This window comes from Eumetopias jubatus, unplaced genomic scaffold (genome assembly GCF_037043125.1).
Source record: "Eumetopias jubatus isolate StellerSeaLion01/CBP00866 unplaced genomic scaffold, mEumJub1_p1.0 scaffold_13, whole genome shotgun sequence".
NCBI classification, from domain to species: domain Eukaryota; kingdom Metazoa; phylum Chordata; class Mammalia; order Carnivora; family Otariidae; genus Eumetopias; species Eumetopias jubatus.
The window spans coordinates 72,041,345-72,054,077 of record NW_028274819.1 but is presented as its reverse complement, the minus strand read 5'-3'; the positions used below and the strand labels follow the sequence as shown (position 1 = coordinate 72,054,077).

The 12,733-nt window shown below is 37.6% G+C and overlaps 1 non-coding gene across 1 annotated transcript; it reads right to left on the bottom strand.

Annotated features, from left to right (window-relative positions):
* Positions 1–335: 335 nt before the first annotated feature.
* Positions 336–466, bottom strand: LOC114200890 (small nucleolar RNA SNORA72). Its single transcript, XR_003607539.1, has one exon. It is a non-coding gene; the product is annotated as a small nucleolar RNA SNORA72 (small nucleolar RNA).
* Between the last annotated feature and the right edge of the window lie 12,267 nt (positions 467–12,733).

Sequence of the window (12,733 nt, the reverse complement as noted above, 5' to 3'; positions counted from 1 at the left end):
AAATTAGTAATGGTTATCTTCAAAAGATATTATATTAGCTGTGCTGTCATTTCTCAAGAATGCTCAGGTACCAGGTGCCTGGGTGGCTCAGTTGGTTAAGCGCCTGCCTTCGGCTCAGGTCATGATCCTGTAGTCCCGGGATCGAGTCCCGCATCGGGCTCCCTGCTCAGCAGGGAGTCTGCTTCTTCCTCTGACCCTACCCCCTCTCATGTGCTCTCTCTTTCTCATTCTCTCTCGCAAATAAAATAAATAAAATCTTAAAAAAAAAAAGAATGATCAGGTACCTAGGGTCACAGACATTTCCCACATAGGATGCATCATATAAATCAGACTTTGTTTATCACAGCATTTATAAAACCAGACCTAGAGAAAGAAGTAGGTCTGGGGACACGTGCATGGTCTTAATATAGTGTATATTTAACCTCCCCTGATTATTACAAAATTAGAACAGCAAGAATATTTGCAGGAAGAAAGTGGGTTTAATTAGTAGATGGTGTGATTAGGAAAATAAAGATCTTCATATGTTTCCTTAATCAACAAGAAACAAACAAAAAGGGGAGCCTGGGTGGCTCAGTCATTAAGCGTCTGTCTGCCTTTGGCTCAGGTCATGATCCCAGGGTCCTGGGATCCAGCCCTGCATCGGGCTCCCTGCTCAGTGGGAAGCCTGCTTCTCCCTCTCCCACTCCCCCGCTTGTGTTCCCTCGCTTGCTGTGTCGCTCTCTGTCAAATAAATAAATAAAATCTTAAAAAAAAAAAAGAAACAAAAGAATAGAACTCTGGAAAACATTTAAAATTAAAAAAAAACAAAAACAAACAAAACCTGGGGCACCAGTGTGGCTCAGTTAGTTAAGCATCTGCCTTTGGCTCAGATCATGATCTCAGGGTCCTGGGATGAAGCCCCTCATCAGGTTCTCTGCTCAGTGGGGAGCCTGCTTCTCCCTCTCCCTTTGCCTGCCACTCTGCCTACTTGTGCTCTCTCTGTCTCAAATAAATAAATAAAATCTTTAAAATAAATAAATAAAAATGTAAAAAAAACTAAAACATATTAAAATTATTTATGTAATTTGAAATAATTTTGAGCAAATACTTGAGTATAAGAGAATTCTCTTTAGCTAGACATGTAGAAAATTCTTATCTGAATGACAAATTTCATGAAATAGAATTGAATTTCTTTTCTTTTGTTGAATTATAGTATTGTTTATTTAGAGATATATTTTACCTATTCATAATATTGTTTTCATTTGTTACCTATCTTTAAAATGAAGAGTAGGCTAAATATTCAAGAGAGTTAAGTTTAGTTACAGAACATGAATGTTGTAAATCATGGAACCCCGAAAATGTCTACTTCATGTCATAACTGACAAAAGTAAGAAAAGGAAAAGCAGAGGAGAGAAGCCATATATTAGGTAACTTCCTCTTCTTACATGGCAAGGCATTAGTAGATACTGTTTAACAATTATGGACTAAAAGTAGAGATCTGTATGATTTTACAGTAAAGAAATATAACTACAAGAAGGACAAAAAATTAGAAAAACAAAAATGAGGCTTGGAAAGAAAAGAAAATAGAAGTAGTAGGTGATGTAACTGCTAAATTTCAGCTACAATGGTAAGATGCCTAGAGACAGCATCCAACTGAAGAAAATAAACTGACAAAAAAAATAAAGGTGTAATAACATTTCGGTTTATGGTTGCAACCATAACATCAACTTGTAAAATTTGTATTAAAAAGTGGGGTAGTGTGCCCCTCAAAGAAGTGGGGCAGAGGGAAAAGCAGAAAGCATTTTAATCTTGTGTATGCCCCTTTCTACTATTTGAAATTGTAAATCAGGAACACGTATTATTATTACTATAATAATACAAATTAAAAGATCAAAAATTATAAAAATGTATGTACACACATACATACACATGTATATAGACACATGCATATGCATTAATAGATATGCATATGTATGTACATATCCATGCTTTGAGATCTTTTCCCTTTGAGAGTATTAGTAAGACTCATATAGGTACGTATTTTCAGACATCTAATGCTGCCTTTAATTAAAAGATGTATGCTTCTACTTGTAAAATCCTGCGTCACCACTTCCACTTCTCCCTAAGGGTGAGGCAAATTCTAGGAATTATAAATATATATGGTATAATAAGTTGTATTCTCCATTAGATACACAAAGTTAATCTCATTACTCTCAGGATGGGGTGGTATATTCAGTTTCATGGGCTTCATTTTATTCTCGTTGATCATTAGGCTTAAAAATGCACAGTTTTTCTCTCATGAAACAAGCTGAACTGTTATCCATCCAGAGGCTTTCTTGTGCCCTGGTTGCTGTTCTGAAGAGGATTTTAATCACTCTGTAAAACAGCTTTTGAGGGTAATTACTTTAACACGGTAAAATCCCACAGCACAGAAATTTGGCCAGATCATGATAAAAACATGACTCAGAACAACTGTGCAGCTGGAGTATTTGATCAGAATATTCCCTTGCCTCATCCAAACTGTTCCAGGAGGTAACTTGGATAAATTTATATATATATATATATATATATATATATATATATACACACACACACACACACACACACACACAATATACACACATACACATATACATTATATATATAAATTTTAAATGTATAAAGATGTTATAATATATACACATACACATGCATACATAAAACATTTTCTTTATCCAGGCATCCAGTGAAGGACATTTAGGTTATTTCCGTATCTTGGCTATTGTAAGTAATGCTACGATGAACATGGGAGTGCAGATATCTCTTCAAGATGCTGATTTTAATTCCTTCAGGTGTATTCCCAGGAGTGGGATTATTGGATCATATGGAAGTTCAACTTTTAATTTTTTGAGGAACTGCGATACTGTTTTCCGTAATGGCTGTACCAATTTACATCCCCACCAAGAGTGTGTAAGAGTTCCCTTTTCTCCACATTCTTACCATCATTTGTTCTCTTGTCTTTTTGATACTAGCCATTCTGAGAGGTGTGAGGTAATAGCTCATTGTGGGTTTTTTAAAGATTTTATTAATTTGAGAGAGAGCACCCACAAGCAGAGAGGGGCAGAGGAAGGAGAGTGGCAGAAGAGCAGAGGGGCAGAGGGAGAGGGAGAAGCAGACTCCCCGCTGAGTCCAATGAGGGGCTCGATCCCAGACCCTGAGATCATGACCTGAGCCGAAGACAGACGCTTAACCAGCTGAGCCACCTAGGCACCCCCTCATTGTGGTCTTGACTTACATTTCCCTGATGATTCCCTGATGTTGTTGAGTACCTTTTCATATACCTGTTGGCCATCTGTATATCTGCTTTGGAAAAAATCTCCATTCAGGTCCTTTGTCCAAATTTCCTTGGGTTATTTGTTTTTTTTGCTATTGAGTTGTATGAGTTCTTTATATATTTTGGATCTTAATCTCTTGTGAGATCTATGATTTGTGAATATTTTTTCCCATTCTGTAGGTTGCCTTTTCAATTTGTTGATTATTTCCTTTGCTGTGCAGAACTTCTTTAGTTTAATGTGGTCACACTTGTTTATTTTAGTTTTTGTAGCATGTGCTTTTGGTGTCTTATCAAAGAAACCATTGCCAACACCAATATCAAGGATCTTTTTTTCTATTTTTCCTTCTAGGAGTTTTGCAGTTTCAGGTCTTACATTTAAGTCTTTGATCCATTTTGAATTTTTTTTTTCTGTGTGGCATAACGTAGTGGTCCAGTTTCATTCTTTCACATGTGGGTATTCAGTTTTCCCAACAGCATTCTGGAGATATTATACTACCTGATTTCAAGATATTGTACAAAGTTGTAGCAATCAGAAAAGTATGGCAATGACACAAATACATAAATAAATACAGAAAAGTATGGCACTGACCTAGACCAGTGGAAGAGATAGCCCAGACATAAACGCATGCATACACAATCAACTAATTTTTGACCAGGGCTAAAGAACACACAATGGGGAAAGGACTATTTCTTCAATAAATGGTAGCAGAAAATCTAGTATCACCTTCTTTATGAAGCCTTTCTTAATCATCTCAGTTCACATGCATTTGTGTACTCAGTCATTCCTGAGTGCCATGAATGAACATAGTTTACTAAGCACTAATTATTTTTCAGGTAATAAGATACACATGTAAATAAAAGTTATAGACCTTGTCCTCAAGCAACCCATAGTCTAGTGAGCAAAACAGATATGTAGGCAAGTCAACACATAACATAGTAAAGGAAATAAGGTGCTCTTGATGGAGGGAAGCTTAGAATGCTTTAGGAGCACAGACTGATATCCAACACAGTCTTGTGAGAAAGGAGAAAAAGTAGTGGTCAGGATTCTAGAAGGAATCCTGAATTTAATTGTAAAGGATGATTAAGAGTTAATCAGGCAAAGAAGAGTACAATGTTCTAGGCAGAGGACACCAATAAAACATATATTAACTGTACTCCTGACTTGCATAGTTTTCTAGTTTGTGTTCCTAAAGAATTTCCTTGGCTGCTTGTAGAGAATGGGTGAGTGAGTCAAAGTTGGAAGCAGAGAACCACATGGAGACTATTTGCAGTAATCTGTGTGAAAGAAGACTGTGGCTTGGACCATGGTTGCAAAAGAAATAAAAAGGCTAGGAGGGATTTGTGATATATTATGGAAGAAGAAATAGCATAAGTAGGTGATGGGTTATTTGCTGGGAAGTGAAGGAAAAATGGGAAGAAAAAATCATTCCCACCACCCAGATAACAGTGGTATTTTTTACTGAGAAAAGGCAGTATGGTGAACAATATGTTTGGCACGAGGGAGATAATGTGGTATTTTCATATATCATTTATCTCTAATAAGTAAAGCAGAACTCTTAAGAGTCCTAAATATGGCATGTTGTTAAAAGAATAACTCTTTCAGGGGTTAGGGTATAGTACTAAGAAAATTAACTTCATTTAAGTTATGTAAAGTAATTTTAGTATCAGATATGTAGTTAAGTGTAGAGGAAATTCACAGTCATAAATAATTCAGGAGTACAGGGAGAATGAGGTGAGGTGGTAGGAGCCAGGGGTAACTTCATTCAACCAAGGGACATGGTTTTGTTTGGAACATAGCCTTCATATGTTGGAATGGTGGAGGCATAGGTTGAGAGAGGGGAATGAGGGATATGCATACTTCTGCTTTCTGGAAGTGCCAGAAGCCTGATTAAAAGCAGTGAATGGCTTTTCTTTGCTCTTAGGTAATACAAGCTACTCTCAAATCTCACCCTGCACTCCAGCCATACTGATCCTTTTTCTGTTCCTTGAACAAGCCCCTCTTCATGATTTTGCAATTGCTATTTCCCCTGCCTTGAGTGTCCCTCATCCAGCCCTTTGATGATTTGGCTCAGTCCCATTTTTTAGGTTTCAACATAAATGCCCACTCTTCAGAGCAGGTTTCCTTTATTACTCTAGCCAACTTTGGCAAGTTGTTTCTCCACACCATGGTACTATCATAGTCTGTGTGTTCATATTTCATTGTTCCCAGAATGTAATCTCCATGAAGGCAAGCTTTGGCTTTATTCGCTGTAGTTCAAAGCCAGCCATAAAAGATGATGACTAAGCATTGTTATTTGACTGAAAAATAAAGTTTAAATACTACAAAGCAAATCAGAAGTACAGTTAATATATGTTTTAATGATTTCCTCTGCCTAGAAAGCTCTTTACATTCTTCTTAGCATGATTAACTCACACTTGTTCCTCACAATTGAATTCAGATATTATTTATAGAAATCTCTAGTCACTTTTTCTCCTTTCTTATTAGACCGGTTGCATGTTCCTCTGTGTCCCTAGACCATTCTATGTTCTCTCTATCAAAACCCCTTGATTTATTTTATTGTGTTGTACTCTTGATTTGTTAGGACTAAATAATCCCCATCTGTATGTAAACATGCTGTGATATATATCATCTTAAAATGATTTTAAATCCCTCCTATAACACTGCATTCATTTTAGGTGTCACCCTATTCTATGTTTTCCTTTACAGTAGAGATTTTTAAAAGGCTTGCCTGTATTTCCTGTCTGTGTTCTCTCTTCCTATTTTCTCTTACATCTATATCAGTTAGATTTTTGTCAAAAAAAAATCAAATTAAAAAAAAAGCAACTCCCAGGACACTACTCTTGTCAAGGTCACTAATGACCTCCCACATTTCTAATTCTGATACCAATTTTCAGACTTCACCTTAAACAATGTATCAGTAGCATTTTCAACCAGTGATCACCCCATTCCTAAAATGCTTTGCTCCTGGCCTCCAAACCACACTACTCATTGATTCTTCTTTTCATAAATGCCGGTTCCTTCTTGTCTTTCTAAAGTCTCAATGTTAAAGACCCTCATTCACTCCCTAATAGGCTAATTATTCCCCAATTCATACCCTTAGCCCTAATCTCTAATGCCGTTGATTTTCTAATTAATGTTTCTAATCCTTAATTTTCACTGACCTTGCCCCAAACTGAAGTCTTTTTGCTCCCCAAAACCTGCTCCTTCTCCCATCTTCTTTATCTGAGTAAATAGAATCCTCATTCTTCCAGTGGTTGAGGCCAGAATCCTTAGAGTTATACTAAATCGTTCTCTTTTTCTCACCACCACATTTAATCCATCAACCAAGCCTTTTTTTAAATTTTTTTAATTTTTTATTGTTATGTTAATCACCATACATTACATCATTAGCTTTTGATGTAGTGTTCCATGATTCATTGTTTGTGCATAACACCCAGTGCTCCACGCAGAATGTGCCCTCTTTAATATCCATCACCAGGCTAACCCATCCCCCACTTCCCTCCCCTCTAGAACCCTCAGTTTGTTTTTCAGAGTCCATCGTCTCTCATGGTTCGTTTCCCCCTCCAACTTACTCCCCTTCATTCTTCCCCACCTGCTATCTTCTTCTTTTTTTTTTTAACATATATTGCATTATTTGTTACAGAGGTACAGATCTGTGATTCAACAGTCTTGCACAATTCACAGCGCTCACCATAGCACATACCCTCCCCAATGTCTATCACCCAGCCACCCCCTCCCTCCCACCCCCCACCACTCCAGCAACCCTCCGTTTGTTTCCTGAGATTAGGAATTCCTCATATCAGTGAGGTCATATGATACATGTCTTTCTCTGATTGACTTATTTTACTCAGCATAACACCCTCCAGTTCCATCCACGTCGCATCAACCAAACCTTTAGATTATATCTGTAATTAGACTGCTTTTCTCCACTCCATCAGTGCCATCCCAGACGATGCAAACCTCATCTGTAGCCTAGAGCTCTGTACTACAATGACCCCCTATTTTACACTGTTAGCTTCTTTGCCTGTTTGGAGTCTGTTCTCCACTCAGCAAACATAATGAAATAATCCTCATAAAGAGATGTCTGATCAATTTCCCCTCGCCTCAAAAACCTGTAAAACATTTGATATCTCTCCTAAAACACCCACTGATTTAAAAAAAAATATTCTAGAGCTAGATTTGTATGTCTAAATCATGTCATTCATTGTCTTCCCCTACAATTTTGGTTATTTATTTTATTATTATTATGATATGTTAATCACCATGCATTACATCATTAGTTTTTGATGTAGTGTTCCATGATTCATTGTTTGCATATAACACCCAGTGTTCAATGCAGTACATGCCCTATTTAATACCCATCACCAGGCTAACCCATCTCCCACCACCCTCCCCACTAGAACCCTCAGTTTGTTTCTCAGAGTCCATAATCTCATGTTCGTCTCCCCCTCTGAATTCCCCCACTTCATTCTTCCCTTCCTGCTATCTTCTTCTTCTTCTTCTTCTTTTTTTAACATAGAATGTATTATTTGTTTCAGAGGTATAGGTCTGTGATTCAACAGTATTACACAATTCACAGCGCTCACCATAGCACATAAACTCCCCCATGTCTATCACCCAGCCACCCCATCCCTCTACCCCCCACCAATCCAGCAATTCTGTTTGTTTCCTGAGATTAAGAATTCCTCATATCAGTGAGGTCATATGATACATGTTTTTCTCTGACTTATTTCGCTCAGCATAATACCCTCCAGTTCCATCCACGTCGTTGCAAATGGCAAGATTTTATCCCTTTTGATGGCTATATAATATTCCATCGTATATATATACCACCCCTTATCCATTCATCTGTCAGACTATTTGGCTCTTTCCACAGTTTGCCTATTGTGGACATTGCTGCTTTAAACATCAGGGTGCACATACCCCTTTGGATCACTACATTTGTATCTTTGGTGTAAATACCCAGTAGTGCAATTGCTGGGTCGTAGGGTAGCTCTATTTTCAATTTTTTGAGAAACCTCCATACTGTTTTCCAAAGTGGTTGTACCAGCTTGCATTCCCACCAACAGTGTAGGGGGGTTCACCTTTCTCAGCATCCCCGCCAACATCTGTCATTTCCTGACTTGTTCAATTTACCCATTCTAACTGGTGTGAGGTGATTAACTCATTGAGGTTTTGATTTAGATTTCCCTGATGTCAAGTGATGCTGAGCACTTTTTCATATGTCTGTTGGCCATTTGGATGTCTTTGGAAAAATGTCTGTTCATGTCTTCTGCCCATTGCTTGATTGGATCATTTGTTCTTTGGGAGTTGAGTTTGATAAGTTCTTTATAGATTTTGGAAACTAGCCCTTTATCTGATATGTCATTTGCAAATATCTTCTCCCATTCCGTCAGTTGTCTTTTGGTTTTGTTGACTGTTTCCTTTGCTGTCCCAATAGTTCATTTTTGCCCTTGCTTCCCTTGCCTTTGGTGATGGTTCTAGGAAGAAGTTGCTGCAGCTGAGGTCGAAGAGGTTGCTGCCTGTGTTCTCCTTTAGGATTTTGATGGACTCCTGTCTCACATTTAGGTCTTTCAACCATTTTGAGTCTATTTTTGTGTGTGGTGTAAGGAAATGGTCCAGTTTCATTCTCCTGCAAGTGGCTGTCCAATTTTGCCAATTCCATTTGGTGCAGAGTCTGTCTTTTTTCCATTGGACATTCTTTCCTGCTTTGTCAAAGATGAGTTGACCATAGAGTTGAGGGTCCATTTCTGGGCTCTCGATTCTGTTCCATTGATCTATGTGTCTGTTTTTGTGCCAGTACCATACTGTCTTGATGATGACAGCTTTGTCATAGAGCTTGAAGTCCAGAATTGGGATGCCACCAGCTTTGCTTTTCTTTTTCAACATTCCTCTGGCTATTCAGAGTCTTTTCTGGTTCCATACAAATTTGAGGATTATTTGCTCCATTTCTTTGAAAAAAGTGGATGGTATTTTGATGGGGATTGTATTGAAATGTGTAGATTGCTTTAGGTAGCATTGACATCCTCACAATATTTGTTCTTATAATCCATGAGAATGGAATGTTTTTCCTTTTCTTTGTGTCTTCCTCAATTTCTTTCATGAGTATTTTATAGTTTTCTGAGTACAGATTCTTTGCCTCTTCGGTTAGATTTATTAATAGGTATCTTATGGTTTTGGGAGCAGTTGTAAATGGCATCAACTCCTTAATTTCTCTTTCTTCTGTCTTCTTGTTGGTGTATAGGAATGCCACTGATTTCTGTGGATTGATTTTATATCCTGCCACTTTACTGAATTCCTGTATGAGTTCTAGCACTTTTGGGGTGGAGTCTTTTGGGTTTTCCACATAAAGTATCATATTATCTGCAAAGAGTGAGAGTTTGACTTCTTCTTTGCCAATTTGGATGCCTTTTATTTCTTTCAGTTATCCGACTGCTGTGACCAGGACTTCTAATATTATGTTGAATAGCAGTGGTGAGAGTGGACATCCCTGCCATGTTCCTGACCTTAGGGGGAAAGCTCTCAGTTTTTCCCCATTGAGAATGATATTTGTTGTGGGTTTTTCATAGATAGCTTTTATGATATTGAGGTATGTATCATCTATCCCTGTACTTTGAAGAGTTTTGATCAAGAAAGTATGCTGTACTTTGTCAAATGCTTTTTCTGCATCTACGGAGAGGATCATATGATTCTTGTTCTTTCTTTTGTTAATGTATGGTATCACATTGATTGATTTGCAGATGTTGAACCACCTTGCAGCCCAGGGATAAATCCCACTTGGTTGTGGTGAATAATCCTTTTAATGTACTGTTGGATCCTATTGGCTAGTATTTTGGTGAGAATTTTTGCCTCCATGTTCATCAAGGATATGGGTCTATAATTCTTTTTGATGGGGTCTTTGTCTGGTTTTGGGATCAAGGTAATGGTGGCATCATAAAATGAGTTTGGAAGTTTTCCTTCCATTTCTATTTTTTTGGAACAGTTTCAGAAGAATAGGTATTAATTCTTCTTTAAATGTTTGGTAGAATTCCCCTGGGAAGCCATCTGGCCCTGGGCTTTTGTTTGCTGGGAGATTTTTGATGACTGCTTCAATTTCATTAGGGGTTATAGGTCTGTTCAGGTTTTCTATTTCTTCCTGGTTCAGTTTTGGTAGTTGATACATCTCTAGGAATGCATCCATTTCTTCCAGATTATCTAATTTACTGGCATAGGGTGGCTCATAATGTGTTCTTATAATTGCTTGTATTTCCTTGGTGTTGGTTGTGATCTCTCCTCTTTCATTCATGATTTTATTTATTTGGGTCCGTTGTGTTTTCTTTTTGATAAGTCTGGCCAGGGGTTTATCAATCTTGTTAATTCTTTCAAAGAATCAGCTGCTTGTTTCATTGATCTGTTCTACTGTTCTTTTAGTTTCTATTTCATTGATTTCTGCTCTGATCTTTATTATTTCTCTTCTCCTGCTGGGTTTAGGCTTTATTTGCTGTTCTTTCTCCAGCTTCTTTAGGTGTAGGGTTAGGTTGTGTATTGGAGACCTTTCTTGTTTCTTGAGAAAGGCTTGTATTGCTATATACTTTCCTCTTATGACTGCCTTTGCCACATCCCAAATATTTTGAACAGTTGTGTTTTCATTTTCATTTGTTTCCATGAATTTTTTTAATTATTCTTTAGTTTCCTGGTTGACCCATTCATTCTTTAGTAGGATGCTCTTTAGCCTCCATGTATTTGAGTTCTTTCCGACTTTCCCCCTGTGATTGAGTTCTATTTTCAAAGCACTGTGGTCTGAAAATATGCAGGGAATAATCCCAATCTTTTGGTACCAGTTGAGACCTGATTTGTAACCAAGGTTGAGATCTATTCTGGAGAATGTTCCATGGGCACTAAAGAGGAATGTGTATTCCATTGCTTTGGGATGGAATGTTCTGAATATACCTGTAAAGTCCATTGGTCCAGTGTGTCATTTAAAGTCTTTATTTCCTTATTGAACTTTTGCTTAGATGATCTGTCCATTTCAGTGAGGGGAGTGTGACGTCCCCAACTATTATTTTATTATTGTTAATGTGTTTCTTTGCTTTTGTTATTAATTGGCTTATATAAATGGCTGCTTCCATGATAGAGGCATAAATATTTACAATTGTTAGATATTCTTGTTGGATAGACCCTTTAAGTATGATAGAGTGTCCTTCCTCATCTCTTATTACAGGCTTTAGTTTAAAATCTAATTTGTCTGATATAAGGATTGCCACCCCCAGCTTTCTTTTGGTGTCCATTAGCATGGTAAATGGTTTTCCACCCCCTCACTTTCAGTGTGGGGGTGTCTTTGGGTCTAAAATGAGTCTCTTGCAGACAGCCCATTGATGAGTTTTGTTTTTTTATCCAACCTGATACCCTGTGTCTTTTGGTTGGGGCATAGCCCATTTACATTCAGAGTAACTATTGAAAGATATGAATTTAGTGCCATTGTATTGCCTAAGGTGACTGTTACTGTATATTGTCGTGTTCCTTTTTGGACTGTGTTGCTTTTAGGCTCTTTCTTGGCTTAGAGGACCTCTTTCAATATTTTTGTAGGGCTGGTTTCGTGTTTGTGAATTTCTTTAGTTTTTGTTTGTCCTAGAAGTTTTATCTCTCCTTCTATTTTCAATGACAGCCTAGCTGGATATAGTATTCTTGGCGGCATTTTTTCTCGTTTAGTGCTCTGAAGATATCATGCCAATCCTTTCTGGCCTGCCAGGTCTCTGTGGATAGGTCTGTTGCCAATTTAATGTTTCTACCATTGGAGGTTACATATCTCTTCTCCTGAGCTGCTTTCAGGATTTTCTCTTTGTCTCTGAGACTCATAAGTTTTACTGTTAGATGTTGGGGTATTGACCTATTTTTATTGATTTTGAGGGGGGTTCTCTGTGCCTCCTGGATTTTGATGCCTGTTTCCTTCCCACATTAGGGAAGTTCTCGCTATGATTTGCTCCAATATACCTTCTGCCCCTCTCTTTCTTCTTCTTCTGGGATCCCAATTATTCTAATATTTTTTCATCTTATGGTATCACTTATCTCTTGAATTCTGCCCTTGTGATCCACTAGTTGTTTATCTCTCTTTTTCTCAGCTTCTTTATTTTCCATCATTTGGTCTTCTATATCACTAATTCTCTCTTTTGCCTCATGTATCCTAGCAGGTAGAGCCTCCTTTTTTATTGCACCTCATTAATAGCTAGGTTGATTGATTTCAACTTAGTTAGATTTTATTTCTTTTATTTCTCCAGAAAGCGTTTCTCTAATAACTGCCATGCTTTATTCAAGCTCAGCTAGTATCTTTAAAATCATAATTCTGAACCCTAGTTCTGACATCTTACTAATGTCTGTATTGAGTAGTTCCCTGGCAGTTGGTACTGCCTTTTTCTTTTTCTTGAGGTGATTTTTTTCCATCTTGTCATTTTGTCCAGAGGAGA